At 43.8% G+C, this 16,407-nt stretch overlaps 1 long non-coding RNA gene across 22 annotated transcripts in view; it reads left to right on the forward strand.

The window, feature by feature from the left end:
- LOC307181352 overlaps positions 1–16,407 on the forward strand; it is a 1,649,813-nt gene that overhangs the window by 1,135,960 nt on the left and 497,446 nt on the right. Inside the window, exon 10 of one of the 22 annotated variants that reach the window (XR_013826513.1) lies at positions 2,652–2,737. The exons of the other annotated variants lie outside the window; for them this stretch is intronic. This is a non-coding gene — a long non-coding RNA (uncharacterized lncRNA). The remainder of the gene's footprint in view (positions 1–2,651; positions 2,738–16,407) is intronic. 22 annotated transcript variants of the gene reach the window in all.

Consider the following 16,407-nt stretch of genomic DNA (forward strand, 5'->3'; position numbering starts at 1 on the left):
GGAAAAAACGCATACGCCCTTTTTGGCCAAGTGCATCATTGTGGATGTCCTGCCTCTTTTCCTATGCTTTCAATGCAATTCCAGTCTACCTCCTGAAATCGGTTTCCTGCAATTCTGCCCCGCTTTCAAGTCCTCTTGGCAACCTTACTTCAGTCTATTTTTGGACGATAGCTGTCATTTATAACTCTGCAGGTTTGTGAATTACAGTGCCCCTGAGCTCCTTTCTTCAACTCGCTTTCTTGTGACCTGGCCGCAACACCGCAGGAGGGCTTCAGGCCCTAATCTGGTTCCGGCACGGCACGCTGAGCCTTTGGTTAATTCCTCTTCCTGGTGGGAAATGAGAGTTAAATTTGCCCGTCCAGACACCTCCAGGTAGCCTCTCATTGGTTCTCGCTATTCCTGTTCATCTTCCGCAGAAATTGCAAACTGGGCCAAACAGGAGGTTAAAGGGACTGACTCTCCAAGTCGGGAGAGTGTTAGTAAAGCGTCTGGAATCTTGCACCCGAGTACCAGGGTACGAAAACTGAGACATATTTGAACACGTCTCCCGATCACATGGTTGATCATACTCTAGGTTCCACATGCATGTTTTAGCTGAAGGAAGAATACCTTAAACTTGGGTAGTTGAAACCCGAGGAATGGGTACCATGCAATATGACTTCAAAGGGTCTTCATTTGCTCACCGAACCTCTCCAATCCTATCACTGCTGCGTTTATGCCCCTGTACACATGCTTGGTTCTCTTTCGGAGACATAGCAATCCATAGGTTTTAAGATACTTACTAGTCAGGTACATTCTTAGGCGTTTAATATGGGGTGTTGAGTCCATTTCGTTGAGCAAGGAGTAGCTCTTGTCTATTCCATATTTGGCTTAAGGAACTTTATCTGTGCTCATTTCAATCTCTGGTTTTATGCAGCACCCCAACTCACCTTTACCCTTAAGCAAGAATAAGATGGTTTTCTAAATTTGAGACCCTGTTCTGTTCTGTAATTCAGTTCCTGTGTAGCCAAGTTTCCATTCCGTGTATTACTGATATCTTATGATGTTTCTTTTTCTGTGTGACTTATTTCAGTTAGAATCATCATACCTGAATCCACTCATTGTGCTGCTAAGGGCCTGATGACACAGATTTCATTGCTGAGTGATATTGCTTTGTAAGTAAATACCACAACTTCTTTATCCATTTTTCACTTTCTGCGATGTTGAACTTGTACTGTAAACGAGGTTCTTGTCAACAGAGCCATTCCAAACTTTGGGGTGGCTGTGTCTTTTTGATTTTAATTTCCCTAAGCTATAGGACCATAAGTGGAAGTGCCCTAGGTTCTGTTGCTTTGTTTTTTAGATGTTTCAGGAAACACCATACACTTCTCCCGAGTGGTTGTTGGCAATTTACATCCCGCCCATATGCATAACAAGGCTCCCAGTTCTCCATGGCCTGTCCTGCCTTTCTGGATTTTACACTTTTTTCAGATGGCCCTTTTGACCGGGGGGAAGTGAGACTTCCCTGTAGTGCAGATTTCCTTTGCAAGCTTGCTTGGTTGGCCAAAAAGGGCGTATGCATTTTTTCCTGAATATATTCAGGAAAAAACTCATACTCCCTTTTTGGCCAAGTTCATCATTGTGGACGTTCTGCCTCTTTTCCTATGCTTTCAATGCAATTCCAGTCTACCTCCTGAAATCGGTTTCCTGCAATTCTGCCCCGCTTTCAAGTCCTCTTGGCAGCCTTACTTCAGTATATTTTTGGACGATAGCTGTCATTTATAACTCTGCAGGTTTGTGAATTACAGTGCCCCTGAGCTCCTTTCTTCAACTCACTTTCTTTTGTGCTGGCCGCAACACCGCAGAATGGCTTCAGGCCCTAATCTGGTTCTGACACGGCACGCTGAGCCTTTGGTTAATTCCTCTTCCTGGTGGGAAATGAGAGTTAAATTTGCCCGTCCAGACACCTCCAGGTAGCCTCTCATTGGTTCTCCCTATTCCTGTTCATCTTCCGCAGAAATTGCAAACTGGGCCAAACAGGAGGTTAAAGGGACTGACTCTCCAAGTCGGGAGAGTGTTAGTAAAGCGTCTGGAATGTTGCACCCGAGTACCAGGGTACGAAAACTGAGACATATTTGAACACGTCTCCCGATCACATGGTTGATCATACTCTAGGTTCCACATGCATGTTTTAGCTGAAGGAAGAATACCTTAAACCTGGAGAGTTGAGACCCGTGTAATGGGTACCATGCAATATGACTTCAAAGGGTCTTCATTTGCTCACCGAAGCTCTCCAATCCTATCACTGCTACGTTTATGCCCATGTACACATGTTTGATTCTCTTTTTTAGACATAGCAATCCATAGGTTTTACGATACTTACTAGTCAGGTACATTCTTAGGCGTTTAATATGCGGTGTTGAGTCCATTTCGTTGAGCAAGGAGTAGCTCTTGTCTATTCCATATTTGACTTAAGGAACTTTATCTGTGCTATTTCAATCTCTGGTTTTATGCAGCACCCCAACTCATCTTTCCCCTTAAGCAAGCATAAGTTGGTTTTCGATATTTGAGACCCTGTTCTGTTCTGTAATTCAGTTCCTGTGTAGCCAAGTTTACATTCCGTGTATTACTGATATCTTATGATGTTTCTTTTTCTGTGTGACTTATTTCAGTTAGAATCATCATACCTGAATCCACTCATTGTGCTTCTAAGGGCCTGATGACACAGATTTCATTGCTGAGTGATATTGCTTTGTAAGTAAATACCACAACTTCTTTATCCATTTTTCACTTTCTGCGATGTTGAACTTGTACTGTAAACGAGGTTCTTGTAAACAGAGCCGTTCCAAACTTTGGGGTGGCTGTGTCTTTTTGATTTTAATTCCCCTAAGCTATAGGACCATAAGTGGAAGTGCCCTAGGTTCTGTTGCTTTGTTTTTTAGATGTTTCAGGAAACACCATACACTTCTCCCGAGTGGTTGTTGGCAATTTACATCCCGCCCATCAGCATAACAAGGCTCCCAGTTCTCCATGGCCTGTCCTGCCTTTCTGGATTTTACACTTTTTTCAGATGGCCGTTTTGACCCGGGGGAAGTGAGACTTCATTGTAGTGCAGATTTCCTTTGCAAGCTTGCTTGGTTGGCCAAAAAGGGCGTATGCGTTTTTTCCTGAATATATTCAGGAAAAAACGCATACGCCCTTTTTGGCCAAGTGCATCATTGTGGACGTCCTGCCTCTTTTCCTATGCTTTCAATGCAATTCCAGTCTACCTCCTGAAATTGGTTTCCTGCAGTTCTGCCCCACTTTCAAGTCCTCTTGGCAGCCTTACTTCAGTCTATTTTTGGACGATAGCTGTCATTTATAACTCTGCAGGTTTGTGAATTACAGTGCCCCTGAGCTCCTTTCTTCAACTCGCTTTCTTGTGAGCTGGCCGAAACACCGTAGGATGGCTTCAGGCCCTAATCTGGTTCCGGCACGGCACGCTGAGCCTTTGGTTAATTCCTCTTCCTGGTAGGAAATGAGAGTTAAATTTGCCCGTCCAGACACCTCCAGCTAGTCTCCATTGGTTCTCGCTATTCCTGTTCATCTTCCGCAGAAATTGCAAACTGGGCCAAACAGGAGGTTAAAGGCGCTGACTCTCCAAATGGGGAGAGTGTTAGTAAAGCGTCTGGAATGTTACACCCGAGTACCAGGGGAGGAAAACTGAGACATATTTGAACACGTCTCCCGTTCACATGGTTGATCATACTTGGGTTCCACATGCATGTTTTAGCTGAAGGAAGAATACCTTAAACCTGGAGAGTTGAGACCCGTGTAATGGGTACCATGCAATATGACTTCAAAGGGTCTTCATTTGCTCACCGAACCTCTCCAATCCTATCACTGCTACGTTTATGCCCCTGTACACATGCTTGATTCTCTTTTGGAGACATAGCAATCCATAGGTTTTACGATACTTACTAGTCAGGTACATTCTTAGGCGTTTAATATGCGGTGTTGAGTCCATTTCGTTGAGCAAGGAGTAGCTCTTGTCTATTCCATATTTGGCTTAAGGAATTTTATCTGTGCTCATTTCAATCTCTGGTTTTATGCAGCACCCCAACTCACCTTTCCCCTTAAGCAAGCATAAGTTGGTTTTCTAAATTTGAGACCCTGTTCTGTTCTGTAATTCAGTTCCTGTGTAGCCAAGTTTATATTCCGTGTATTACTGATATCTTATGATGTTTCTTTTTCTGTGTGACTTATTTCAGTTAGAATCATCATACCTGAATCCACTCATTGTGCTGCTAAGGGCCTGATGACACAGATTTCATTGCTGTGTGATATTGCTTTGTAAGTAAATACCAAAACTTCTTTATCCATTTTTCACTTTCTGCGATGTTGAACTTGTACTGTAAACGAGGTTCTTGTAAACAGAGGCGTCCCAAACTTTGGGGTGGCTGTGTCTTTTTGATTTTAATTTCCCTAAGCTATAGGACCATAAGTCGCAGTGCCCTAGGCTCTGTTGCTGTGTTTTTTAGATGTTTCAGGAAACACCATACACTTCTCCCCAGTGTCTGTTGGCAATTTACATCCCGCCCATCAGCATAACAAGGCTCCCAGTTCTCCATGGCCTGTCCTGCCTTTCTGGATTTTACACTTTTTTCAGATGGCCCTTTTGACCGGGGGGAAGTGAGACTTCATTGTAGTGCAGATTTCCTTTGCAAGCTTGCTTGGTTGGCCAAAAAGAGCGTATGCGTTTTTTCCTGAATATATTCAGGAAAAAACGCATACGCCCTTTTTGGCCAAGTGCATCATTGTGGATGTCCTGCCTCTTTTCCTATGCTTTCAATGCAATTCCAGTCTACCTCCTGAAATCGGTTTCCTGCAATTCTGCCCCGCTTTCAAGTCCTCTTGGCAACCTTACTTCAGTCTATTTTTGGACGATAGCTGTCATTTATAACTCTGCAGGTTTGTGAATTACAGTGCCCCTGAGCTCCTTTCTTCAACTCGCTTTCTTGTGACCTGGCCGCAACACCGCAGGAGGGCTTCAGGCCCTAATCTGGTTCCGGCACGGCACGCTGAGCCTTTGGTTAATTCCTCTTCCTGGTGGGAAATGAGAGTTAAATTTGCCCGTCCAGACACCTCCAGGTAGCCTCTCATTGGTTCTCGCTATTCCTGTTCATCTTCCGCAGAAATTGCAAACTGGGCCAAACAGGAGGTTAAAGGGACTGACTCTCCAAGTCGGGAGAGTGTTAGTAAAGCGTCTGGAATCTTGCACCCGAGTACCAGGGTACGAAAACTGAGACATATTTGAACACGTCTCCCGATCACATGGTTGATCATACTCTAGGTTCCACATGCATGTTTTAGCTGAAGGAAGAATACCTTAAACTTGGGTAGTTGAAACCCGAGGAATGGGTACCATGCAATATGACTTCAAAGGGTCTTCATTTGCTCACCGAACCTCTCCAATCCTATCACTGCTGCGTTTATGCCCCTGTACACATGCTTGGTTCTCTTTCGGAGACATAGCAATCCATAGGTTTTAAGATACTTACTAGTCAGGTACATTCTTAGGCGTTTAATATGGGGTGTTGAGTCCATTTCGTTGAGCAAGGAGTAGCTCTTGTCTATTCCATATTTGGCTTAAGGAACTTTATCTGTGCTCATTTCAATCTCTGGTTTTATGCAGCACCCCAACTCACCTTTACCCTTAAGCAAGAATAAGATGGTTTTCTAAATTTGAGACCCTGTTCTGTTCTGTAATTCAGTTCCTGTGTAGCCAAGTTTCCATTCCGTGTATTACTGATATCTTATGATGTTTCTTTTTCTGTGTGACTTATTTCAGTTAGAATCATCATACCTGAATCCACTCATTGTGCTGCTAAGGGCCTGATGACACAGATTTCATTGCTGAGTGATATTGCTTTGTAAGTAAATACCACAACTTCTTTATCCATTTTTCACTTTCTGCGATGTTGAACTTGTACTGTAAACGAGGTTCTTGTCAACAGAGCCATTCCAAACTTTGGGGTGGCTGTGTCTTTTTGATTTTAATTTCCCTAAGCTATAGGACCATAAGTGGAAGTGCCCTAGGTTCTGTTGCTTTGTTTTTTAGATGTTTCAGGAAACACCATACACTTCTCCCGAGTGGTTGTTGGCAATTTACATCCCGCCCATATGCATAACAAGGCTCCCAGTTCTCCATGGCCTGTCCTGCCTTTCTGGATTTTACACTTTTTTCAGATGGCCCTTTTGACCGGGGGGAAGTGAGACTTCCCTGTAGTGCAGATTTCCTTTGCAAGCTTGCTTGGTTGGCCAAAAAGGGCGTATGCATTTTTTCCTGAATATATTCAGGAAAAAACTCATACTCCCTTTTTGGCCAAGTTCATCATTGTGGACGTTCTGCCTCTTTTCCTATGCTTTCAATGCAATTCCAGTCTACCTCCTGAAATCGGTTTCCTGCAATTCTGCCCCGCTTTCAAGTCCTCTTGGCAGCCTTACTTCAGTATATTTTTGGACGATAGCTGTCATTTATAACTCTGCAGGTTTGTGAATTACAGTGCCCCTGAGCTCCTTTCTTCAACTCACTTTCTTTTGTGCTGGCCGCAACACCGCAGAATGGCTTCAGGCCCTAATCTGGTTCTGACACGGCACGCTGAGCCTTTGGTTAATTCCTCTTCCTGGTGGGAAATGAGAGTTAAATTTGCCCGTCCAGACACCTCCAGGTAGCCTCTCATTGGTTCTCCCTATTCCTGTTCATCTTCCGCAGAAATTGCAAACTGGGCCAAACAGGAGGTTAAAGGGACTGACTCTCCAAGTCGGGAGAGTGTTAGTAAAGCGTCTGGAATGTTGCACCCGAGTACCAGGGTACGAAAACTGAGACATATTTGAACACGTCTCCCGATCACATGGTTGATCATACTCTAGGTTCCACATGCATGTTTTAGCTGAAGGAAGAATACCTTAAACCTGGAGAGTTGAGACCCGTGTAATGGGTACCATGCAATATGACTTCAAAGGGTCTTCATTTGCTCACCGAAGCTCTCCAATCCTATCACTGCTACGTTTATGCCCATGTACACATGTTTGATTCTCTTTTTTAGACATAGCAATCCATAGGTTTTACGATACTTACTAGTCAGGTACATTCTTAGGCGTTTAATATGCGGTGTTGAGTCCATTTCGTTGAGCAAGGAGTAGCTCTTGTCTATTCCATATTTGACTTAAGGAACTTTATCTGTGCTATTTCAATCTCTGGTTTTATGCAGCACCCCAACTCATCTTTCCCCTTAAGCAAGCATAAGTTGGTTTTCGATATTTGAGACCCTGTTCTGTTCTGTAATTCAGTTCCTGTGTAGCCAAGTTTACATTCCGTGTATTACTGATATCTTATGATGTTTCTTTTTCTGTGTGACTTATTTCAGTTAGAATCATCATACCTGAATCCACTCATTGTGCTGCTAAGGGCCTGATGACATAGATTTCATTGCTGAGTGATATTGCTTTGTAAGTGAATACCACAACTTCTTTATCCATTTTTCACTTTCTGCGATGTTGAACTTGTACTGTAAACGAGGTTCTTGTAAACAGAGCCGTTCCAAACTTTGGGGTGGCTGTGTCTTTTTGATTTTAATTTCCCTAAGCTATAGGACCATAAGTGGAAGTGCCCTAGGCTCTGTTGCTTTGTTTTTTAGATGTTTCAGGAAACACCATACACTTCTCCCGAGTGTCTGTTGGCAATTTACATCCCGCCCATCAGCATAACAAGGCTCCCAGTTCTCAATGGCCTGTTGCATTTCTGCATTTTACACTTTTTTCAGATGGCCCTTTTGACCGGGGGGAAGTGAGACTTCATTGTAGTGCAGATTTCCTTTGCAAGCTTGCTTGGTTGGCCAAAAAGGGCGTATGCGTTTTTTCCTGAATATATTCAGGAAAAAACGCATACGCCCTTTTTGGCCAAGTGCATCATTGTGGACATTCTGCCTCTTTTCCTATGCTTTCAATGCAATTCCAGTCTACCTCCTGAAATCGGTTTCCTGCAATTCTGCCCCACTTTCAAGTCCTCTTGGCAGCCTTACTTCAGTCTATTTTTGGACGATAGCTGTCATTTATAACTCTGCAGGTTTGTGAATTACAGTGCCCCTGAGCTCCTTTCTTCAACTCGCTTTCTTGTGACCTGGCCGCAACACCGCAGGATGGCTTCAGGCCCTAATCTGGTTCCGGCCCGGCACGCTGAGCCTTTGGTTATTTCCTCTTCCTGGTGGGAAATGAGAGTTAAATTTGCCCGTCCAGACACCTCCAGCTAGCCTCTCATTGGTTCTCGCTATTCCTGTTCATCTTCCGCAGAAATTGCAAACTGGGCCAAACAGGAGGTTAAAGGGACTGACTCTCCAAGTGGGGAGAGTGTTAGTAAAGCGTCTGGAATGTTGCACCTGAGTACCAGGGGAGGAAAACTGAGACATATTTGAACTCGTCTCCCGATCACATGGTTGATCATACTCTAGGTTCCACATGCATGTTTTAGCTGAAGGAAGAATACCTTAAACCTGGGTAGTTGAAACCCGTGGAATGGGTACCATGCAATATGACTTCAAAGGGTCTTCATTTGCTCACCGAACCTCTCCAATCCTATCACTGCTGCGTTTATGCCCCTGTACACATGCTTGATTCTCTTTCGGAGACATAGCAATCCATAGGTTTTAAGATACTTACTAGTCAGGTACATTCTTAGGCGTTTAATATGGGGTGTTGAGTCCATTTCGTTGAGCAAGGAGTAGCTCTTGTCTATTCCATATTTGGCTTAAGGAACTTTATCTGTGCTCATTTCAATCTCTGGTTTTATGCAGCACCCCAACTCACCTTTACCCTTAAGCAAGAATAAGTTGGTTTTCTAAATTTGAGACCCTGTTCTGTTCTGTAATTCAGTTCCTGTGTAGCCAAGTTTACATTCCGTGTATTACTGATATCTTATGATGTTTCTTTTTCTGTGTGACTTATTTCAGTTAGAATCATCATACCTGAATCCACTCATTGTGCTGCTAAGGGCCTGATGACACAGATTTCATTGCTGAGTGATATTGCTTTGTAAGTAAATACCACAACTTCTTTATCCATTTTTCACTTTCTGCGATGTTGAACTTGTACTGTAAACGAGGTTCTTGTAAACAGAGCCGTTCCAAACTTTGGGGTGGCTGTGTCTTTTTGATTTTAATTTCCCTAAGCTATAGGACCATAAGTGGCAGTGCCCTAGGCTCTGTTGCTTTGTTTTTTAGATGTTTCAGGAAACACCATACACTTCTCCGGAGTGTCTGTTGGCAATTTACATCCCGCCCATCAGCATAACAAGGCTCCCAGTTCTCCATGGCCTGTCCTGCCTTTCTGGATTTTACACTTTTTTCAGATGGCCCTTTTGACCGGGGGGAAGTGAGACTTCATTGTAGTGCAGATTTCCTTTGCAAGCTTGCTTGGTTGGCCAAAAAGGGCGTATGCGTTTTTTCCTGAATATATTCAGGAAAAAACGCATACGCCCTTTTTGGCCAAGTGCATCATTGTGGACGTTCTGCCTCTTTTCCTATGCTTTCAATGCAACTCCAGTCTACCTCCTGAAATCGGTTTCCTGCAATTCTGCCCCGCTTTCAAGTCCTCTTGGCAGCCTTACTTCAGTCTATTTTTGGACGATAGCTGTCATTTATAACTCTGCAGGTTTGTGAATTACAGTGCCCCTGAGCTCCTTTCTTCAACTCGCTTTCTTGTGACCTGGCCGCAACACCGCAGGATGGCTTCAGGCCCTAATCTGGTTCCGGCCCGGCATGCTGAGCCTTTGGTTAATTCCTCTTCCTGGTGGGAAATGAGAGTTAAATTTGCCCGTCCAGACACCTCCAGCTAGCCTCTCATTTGTTCTCGCTATTCCTGTTCATCTTCCGCAGAAATTGCAAACTGGGCCAAACAGGAGGTTAAAGGGACTGACCCTCCAAGTCGGGAGAGTGTTAGTAAAGCATCTGGAATGTTGCACCCGAGTACCAGGGGAGGAAAACTGAGACATATTTGAACACGTCTCCCGTTCACATGGTTGATCATACTCTGGGTTCCACATGCATGTTTTAGCTGAAGGAAGAATACCTTAAACCTGGAGAGTTGAGACCCGTGGAATGGGTACCATGCAATATGACTTCAAAGGGTCTTCATTTGCTCACCGAACCTCTCCAATCCTATCACTGCTGCGTTTATGCCCCTGTACACATGCTTGATTCTCTTTCGGAGACATAGCAATCCATAGGTTTTAAGATAATTACTAGTCAGGTACATTCTTAGGCGTTTAATATGCGGTGTTGAGTCCATTTCGTTGAGCAAGGAGTAGCTCTTGTCTATTCCATATTTGACTTAAGGAACTTTATCTGTGCTCATTTCAATCTCTGGTTTTATGCAGCACCCCAACTCACCTTTACCCTTAAGCAAGCATAAGTTGGTTTTCTAAATTTGAGACCCTGTTCTGTTCTGTAATTCAGTTCCTGTGTAGCCAAGTTTCCATTCCGTGTATTACTGATATCTTATGATGTTTCTTTTTCTGTGTGACTTATTTCAGTTAGAATCATCATACCTGAATCCACTCATTGTGCTGCTAAGGGCCTGATGACATAGATTTCATTGCTGAGTGATATTGCTTTGTAAGTAAATACCACAACTTCTTTATCCATTTTTCACTTTCTGCGATGTTGAACTTGTACTGTAAACGAGGTTCTTGTAAACAGAGGCGTCCCAAACTTTGGGGTGGCTGTGTCTTTTTGATTTTAATTTCCCTAAGCTATAGGACCATAAGTGGCAGTGCCCTAGGCTCTGTTGCTTTGTTTTTTAGATGTTTCAGGAAACACCATACACTTCTCCGGAGTGTCTGTTGGCAATTTACATCCCGCCCATCAGCATAACAAGGCTCCCAGTTCTCCATGGCCTGTCCTGCCTTTCTGGATTTTACACTTTTTTCAGATGGCCCTTTTGACCGGGGGGAAGTGAGACTTCATTGTAGTGCAGATTTCCTTTGCAAGCTTGCTTGGTTGGCCAAAAAGGGCGTATGCGTTTTTTCCTGAATATATTCAGGAAAAAACGCATACGCCCTTTTTGGCCAAGTGCATCATTGTGGACGTTCTGCCTCTTTTCCTATGCTTTCAATGCAATTCCAGTGTACTTCCTGAAATCGGTTTCCTGCAATTCTGCCCCGCTTTCAAGTCCTCTTGGCAGCCTTACTTCAATCTATTTTTGGACGATAGCTGTCATTTATAACTCTGCAGGTTTGTGAATTACAGTGCCCCTGAGCTCCTTTCCTCAGCTCGCTTTCATTTGAGCTGGCCACAACACCACAGGATGGCTTCAGGCCCTAATCTGGTTCCAGCACGGCACGCTGAGCCTTTGGTTAATTCCTCTTCCTGGTGGGAAATGAGAGTTAAATTTGCCCGTCCAGACACCTCCAGCTAGCCTCTCATTGGTTCTCGCTATTCCTGTTCATTTTCCGCAGAAATTGCAAACTGGGCCAAACAGAAGGTTAAAGGGACTGACTCTCCAAGTCGGGAGAGTGTTAGTAAAGCATCTGGAATGTTGCACCCGAGTACCAGGGTACAAAAACTGAGACATATTTGAACACGCCTCCCGATCGCATGGTTGATCATACTCTAGTTTCCACATGCATGTTTTAGCTGAAGGAAGAATACCTAAAACCTGGGTAGTTGAAACCCGTGGAATGGGTACCATGCAATATGACTTCAAAGGGTCTTCATTTGCTCACCGAACCTCTCCAATCCTATCACTGCTGCGTTTATGCCCCTGTACACATGCTTGATTCTCTTTCGGAGACATAGCAATCCATAGGTTTTAAGATACTTACTAGTCAGGTACATTCTTAGGCGTTTAATATGCGGTGTTGAGTCCATTTCGTTGAGCAAGGAGTAGCTCTTGTCTATTCCATATTTGGCTTAAGGAACTTTATCTGTGCTCATTTCGATCTCTGCTTATGCAGCACCCCAATTCACCTTTATCCTTAAGCAAGCATAAGTTGGTTTTCTAAATTTGAGACCCTGTTCTGTTCTGTAATTCAGTTCCTGTGTAGCCAAGTTTACATTCCGTGTATTACTGATATCTTATGATGTTTCTTTTTCTGTGTGACTTATTTCAGTTAGAATCATCATACCTGAATCCACTCATTGTGCTGCTAAGGGCCTGATGACACAGATTTCATTGCTGAGTGATATTGCTTTGTAAGTAAATACCACAACTTCTTTATCCATTTTTCACTTTCTGCAATGTTGAACTTGTCCTGTAAATGAGGTTCTTGTAAACAGAGCCGTTCCAAACTTTGGGGTGGCTGTGTCTTTTTGATTTTAATTTCCCTAAGCTATAGGACCATAAGTGGAAGTGCCCTAGGTTCTGTTGCTTTGTTTTTTAGATGTTTCAGGAAACACCATACACTTCTCCCGAGTGGTTGTTGGCAATTTACATCCCGCCCATCAGCATAACAAGGCTCCCAGTTCTCCATGGACTGTCCTGCCTTTCTGCATTTTACAGTTTTTTCAGATGGCCCTTTTGACCGGGGGGAAGTGAGACTTCATTGTAGTGCAGATTTCCTTTGCAAGCTTGCTTGGTTGGCCAAAAAGGGCGTATGCGTTTTTTCCTGAATATATTCAGGAAAAAACGCATACGCCCTTTTTGGCCAAGTGCATCATTGTGGACGTTCTGCCTCTTTTCCTATGCTTTCAATGCAATTCCAGTCTACCTCCTGAAATCGGTTTCCTGCAATTCTGCCCCGCTTTCAAGTCCTCTTGGCAGCCTTACTTCAGTCTATTTTTGGACGATAGCTGTCATTTATAACTCTGCAGGTTTGTGAATTACAGTGCCCCTGAGCTCCTTTCTTCAACTCGCTTTCTTTTGAGCTGGCCGCAACACCGCAGGATGGCTTCAGGCCCTAATCTGGCTCCGGTACGGCACGTTGAGCCTTTGGTTATTTCCTCTTCCTGGTGGGAAATGAGAGTTAAATTTGCCCGTCCAGACACCTCCAGCTAGCCTCTCATTGGTTCTCGCTATTCCTGTTCATCTTCCGCAGAAATTGCAAACTGGGCCAAACAGGAGGTTAAAGGCGCTGACTCTCCAAGTGGGGAGAGTGTTAGTAAAGCGTCTGGAATGTTGCACCCGAGTACCAGGGGCGGAAAACTGAGACATATTTGAACACGTCTCCCGTTCACATGGTTGATCATACTTGGGTTCCACATGCATGTTTTAGCTGAAGGAAGAATACCTTAAACCTGGAGAGTTGAGACCCGTGTAATGGGTACCATGCAATATGACTTCAAAGGGTCTTCATTTGCTCACCGAACCTCTCCAATCCTATCACTGCTGCGTTTATGCCCCTGTACACATTCTTGATTCTCTTTTGGAGACATAGCAATCCATAGGTTTTACGATACTTACTAGTCAGGTACATTCTTAGGCGTTTAATATGCGGTGTTGAGTCCATTTCGTTGAGCAAGGAGTACCTCTTGTCTATTCCATATTTGACTTAAGGAACTTTATCTGTGCTCATTTCAATCTCTGGTTTTATGCAGCACCCCACCTCACCTTTACCCTTAAGCAAGCATAAGTTGGTTTTCTAAATTTGAGACCCTGTTCTGTTCTGTAATTCAGTTCCTGTGTAGCCAAGTTTACATTCCATGTATTACTGATATCTTATGATGTTTCTTTTTCTGTGTGACTTATTTCAGTTAGAATCATCATACCTGAATCCACTCATTGTGCTGCTAAGGGCCTGATGACACAGATTTCATTGCTGAGTGATATTGCTTTGTAAGTAAATACCACAACTTCTTTATCCATTTTTCACTTTCTGCGATGTTGAACTTGTACTGTAAATGAGGTTCTTGTAAACAGAGCCGTTCCAAACTTTGGGGTGGCTGTGTCTTTTTGATTTTAATTTCCCTAAGCTATAGGACCATAAGTGGAAGTGCCCTAGGTTCTGTTGCTTTGTTTTTTTGATGTTTCAGGAAACACCATACACTTCTCCCGAGTGGTTGTTGGCATTTTACATCCCGCCCATCAGCATAACAAGGCTCCCAGTTCTCCATGGCCTGTCCTGCCTTTCTGGATTTTACACTTTTTTCAGATGGCCCTTTTGACCGGGGGGAAGTGAGACTTCATTGTAGTGCAGATTTCCTTTGCAAGCTTGCTTGGTTGGCCAAAAAGGGCGTATGGGTTTTTTCCTGAATATATTCAGGAAAAAACGCATACGCCCTTTTTGGCCAAGTGCATCATTGTGGACGTTCTGCCTCTTTTCCTATGCTTTCAATGCAATTCCAGTCTACCTCCTGAAATCAGTTTAATGCAATTCTGCCCCGCTTTCAAGTCCTCTTGGCAGCCTTACTTCAGTCTAATTTTGGACGATAGCTGTCATTTATAACTCTGCAGGTTTGTGAATTACAGTGCCCCTGAGCTCCTTTCTCCAACTCGCTTTCTTGTGACCTGGCCACAACACCGCAGGATGGCTTCAGGCCCTAATCTGGTTCCGGCCCGGCATGCTGAGACTTTGATTAATTCCTCTTCTTGGTGGGAAATGAGAGTTAAATTTGCCCGTCCAGACACCTCCAGCTAGCCTCTCATTGGTTCTCGCTATTCCTGTTCATCTTCCGCAGAAATTGCAAACTGGGCCAAACAGGAGGTTAAAGGGACTGACTCTCCAAGTGGGGAGAGTGTTAGTAAAGCATCTGGAATGTTGCACCCGAGTACCAGGGGAGGAAAACTGAGACGTATTTGAACACGTCTCCCGATCACATGGTTAATCATACTCTAGGTTCCACATGCATGTTATAGCTGAAGGAAGAATACCTTAAACCTGGGTAGTTGAAACCTGTGGAATGGGTACCATGCAATATGATTTCAAAGGGTCTTCATTTGCTCACCGAACCTCTCCAATCCTATCACTGCTGCGTTTATGCCCCTGTACACATGCTTGATTCTCTTTTGGAGACATAGCAATCCATAGGTTTTACGATACTTACTAGTCAGGTACATTCTTAGGCGTTTAATATGCGGTGTTGAGTCCATTTCGTTGAGCAAGGAGTAGCTCTTGTCTATTCCATATTTGACTTAAGGAACTTTATCTGTGCTCATTTCAATCTCTGGTTTTATGCAGCACCCCACCTCGCCTTTACCCTTAAGCAAGCATAAGTTGGTTTTCTAAATTTGAGACCCTGTTCTGTTCTGTAATTCAGTTCCTGTGTAGCCAAGTTTACATTCCGTGTATTACTGATATCTTATGATGTTTCTTTTTCTGTGTGACTTATTTCAGTTAGAATCATCATACCTGAATCCACTCATTGTGCTGCTAAGGGCCTGATGACACAGATTTCATTGCTGAGTGATATTGCTTTGTAAGTAAATACCACAACTTCTTTATCCATTTTTCACTTTCTGCGATGTTGAACTTGTACTGTAAACGAGGTTCTTGTAAACAGAGCCATTCCAAACTTTGGGGTGGCTGTGTCTTTTTGATTTTAATTTCCCTAAGCTATAGGACCATAAGTGGAAGTGCCCTAGGTTCTGTTGCTTTGTTTTTTAGATGTTTCAGGAAACACCATACACTTCTCCCGAGTGGTAGTTGGCAATTTACATCCCGCCCATCAGCATAACAAGGCTCCCAGTTCTCCATGGCCTGTCCTGCCTTTCTGGATTTTACACTTTATTCAGATGGCCCTTTTGACCGGGGGGAAGTGAGACTTCATTGTAGTGCAGATTTCCTTTGCAAGCTTGCTTGGTTGGCCAAAAAGGGCGTATGGGTTTTTTCCTGATTATATTCAGGAAAAAACGCATACGCAATTTTTGGCCAAGTGCATCATTGTGGACGTTCTGCCTCTTTTCCTATGCTTTCAATGCAATTCCAGTCTGCCTCCTGAAATCGGTTTCCTGCAATTCTGCCCCGCTTTCAAGTCCTCTTGGCAGCCTTACTTCAGTCTATTTTTGGACGATAGCTGTCATTTATAACTCTGCAGGTTTGTGAATTACAGTGTCCCTGAGCTCCTTTCTTCAACTCGCTTTCTTGTGACCTGGCCGCAACACCGCAGGATGGCTTCAGGCCCTAATCTGGTTCCGGCACGGCATGCTGAGCCTTTGGTTAATTCCTCTTCCTGGTGGGAAATGAGAGTTAAATTTGCCCATCCAGACACCTCCAGCTAGCCTCTCATTGGTTCTCGCTATTCCTGTTCATCTTCCGCAGAAATTGCAAACTGGGCCAAACAGGAGGTTAAAGGGACTGACTCTCCAAGTGGGGAGAGTGTTAGTAAAGCGTCTGGAATGTTGCACCCGAGTACCAGGGGAGGAAAACTGAGACATATTTGAACACGTCTCCCGATCACATGGTTGATCACACTCTAGGTTCCACATGCATGTTTTAGCTGAAGGAAGAATACCTTAAAC

Source organism: Stenella coeruleoalba (assembly GCF_951394435.1).
Source record: "Stenella coeruleoalba genome assembly, contig: scaffold_48, whole genome shotgun sequence".
Classification (NCBI taxonomy): domain Eukaryota; kingdom Metazoa; phylum Chordata; class Mammalia; order Artiodactyla; family Delphinidae; genus Stenella; species Stenella coeruleoalba.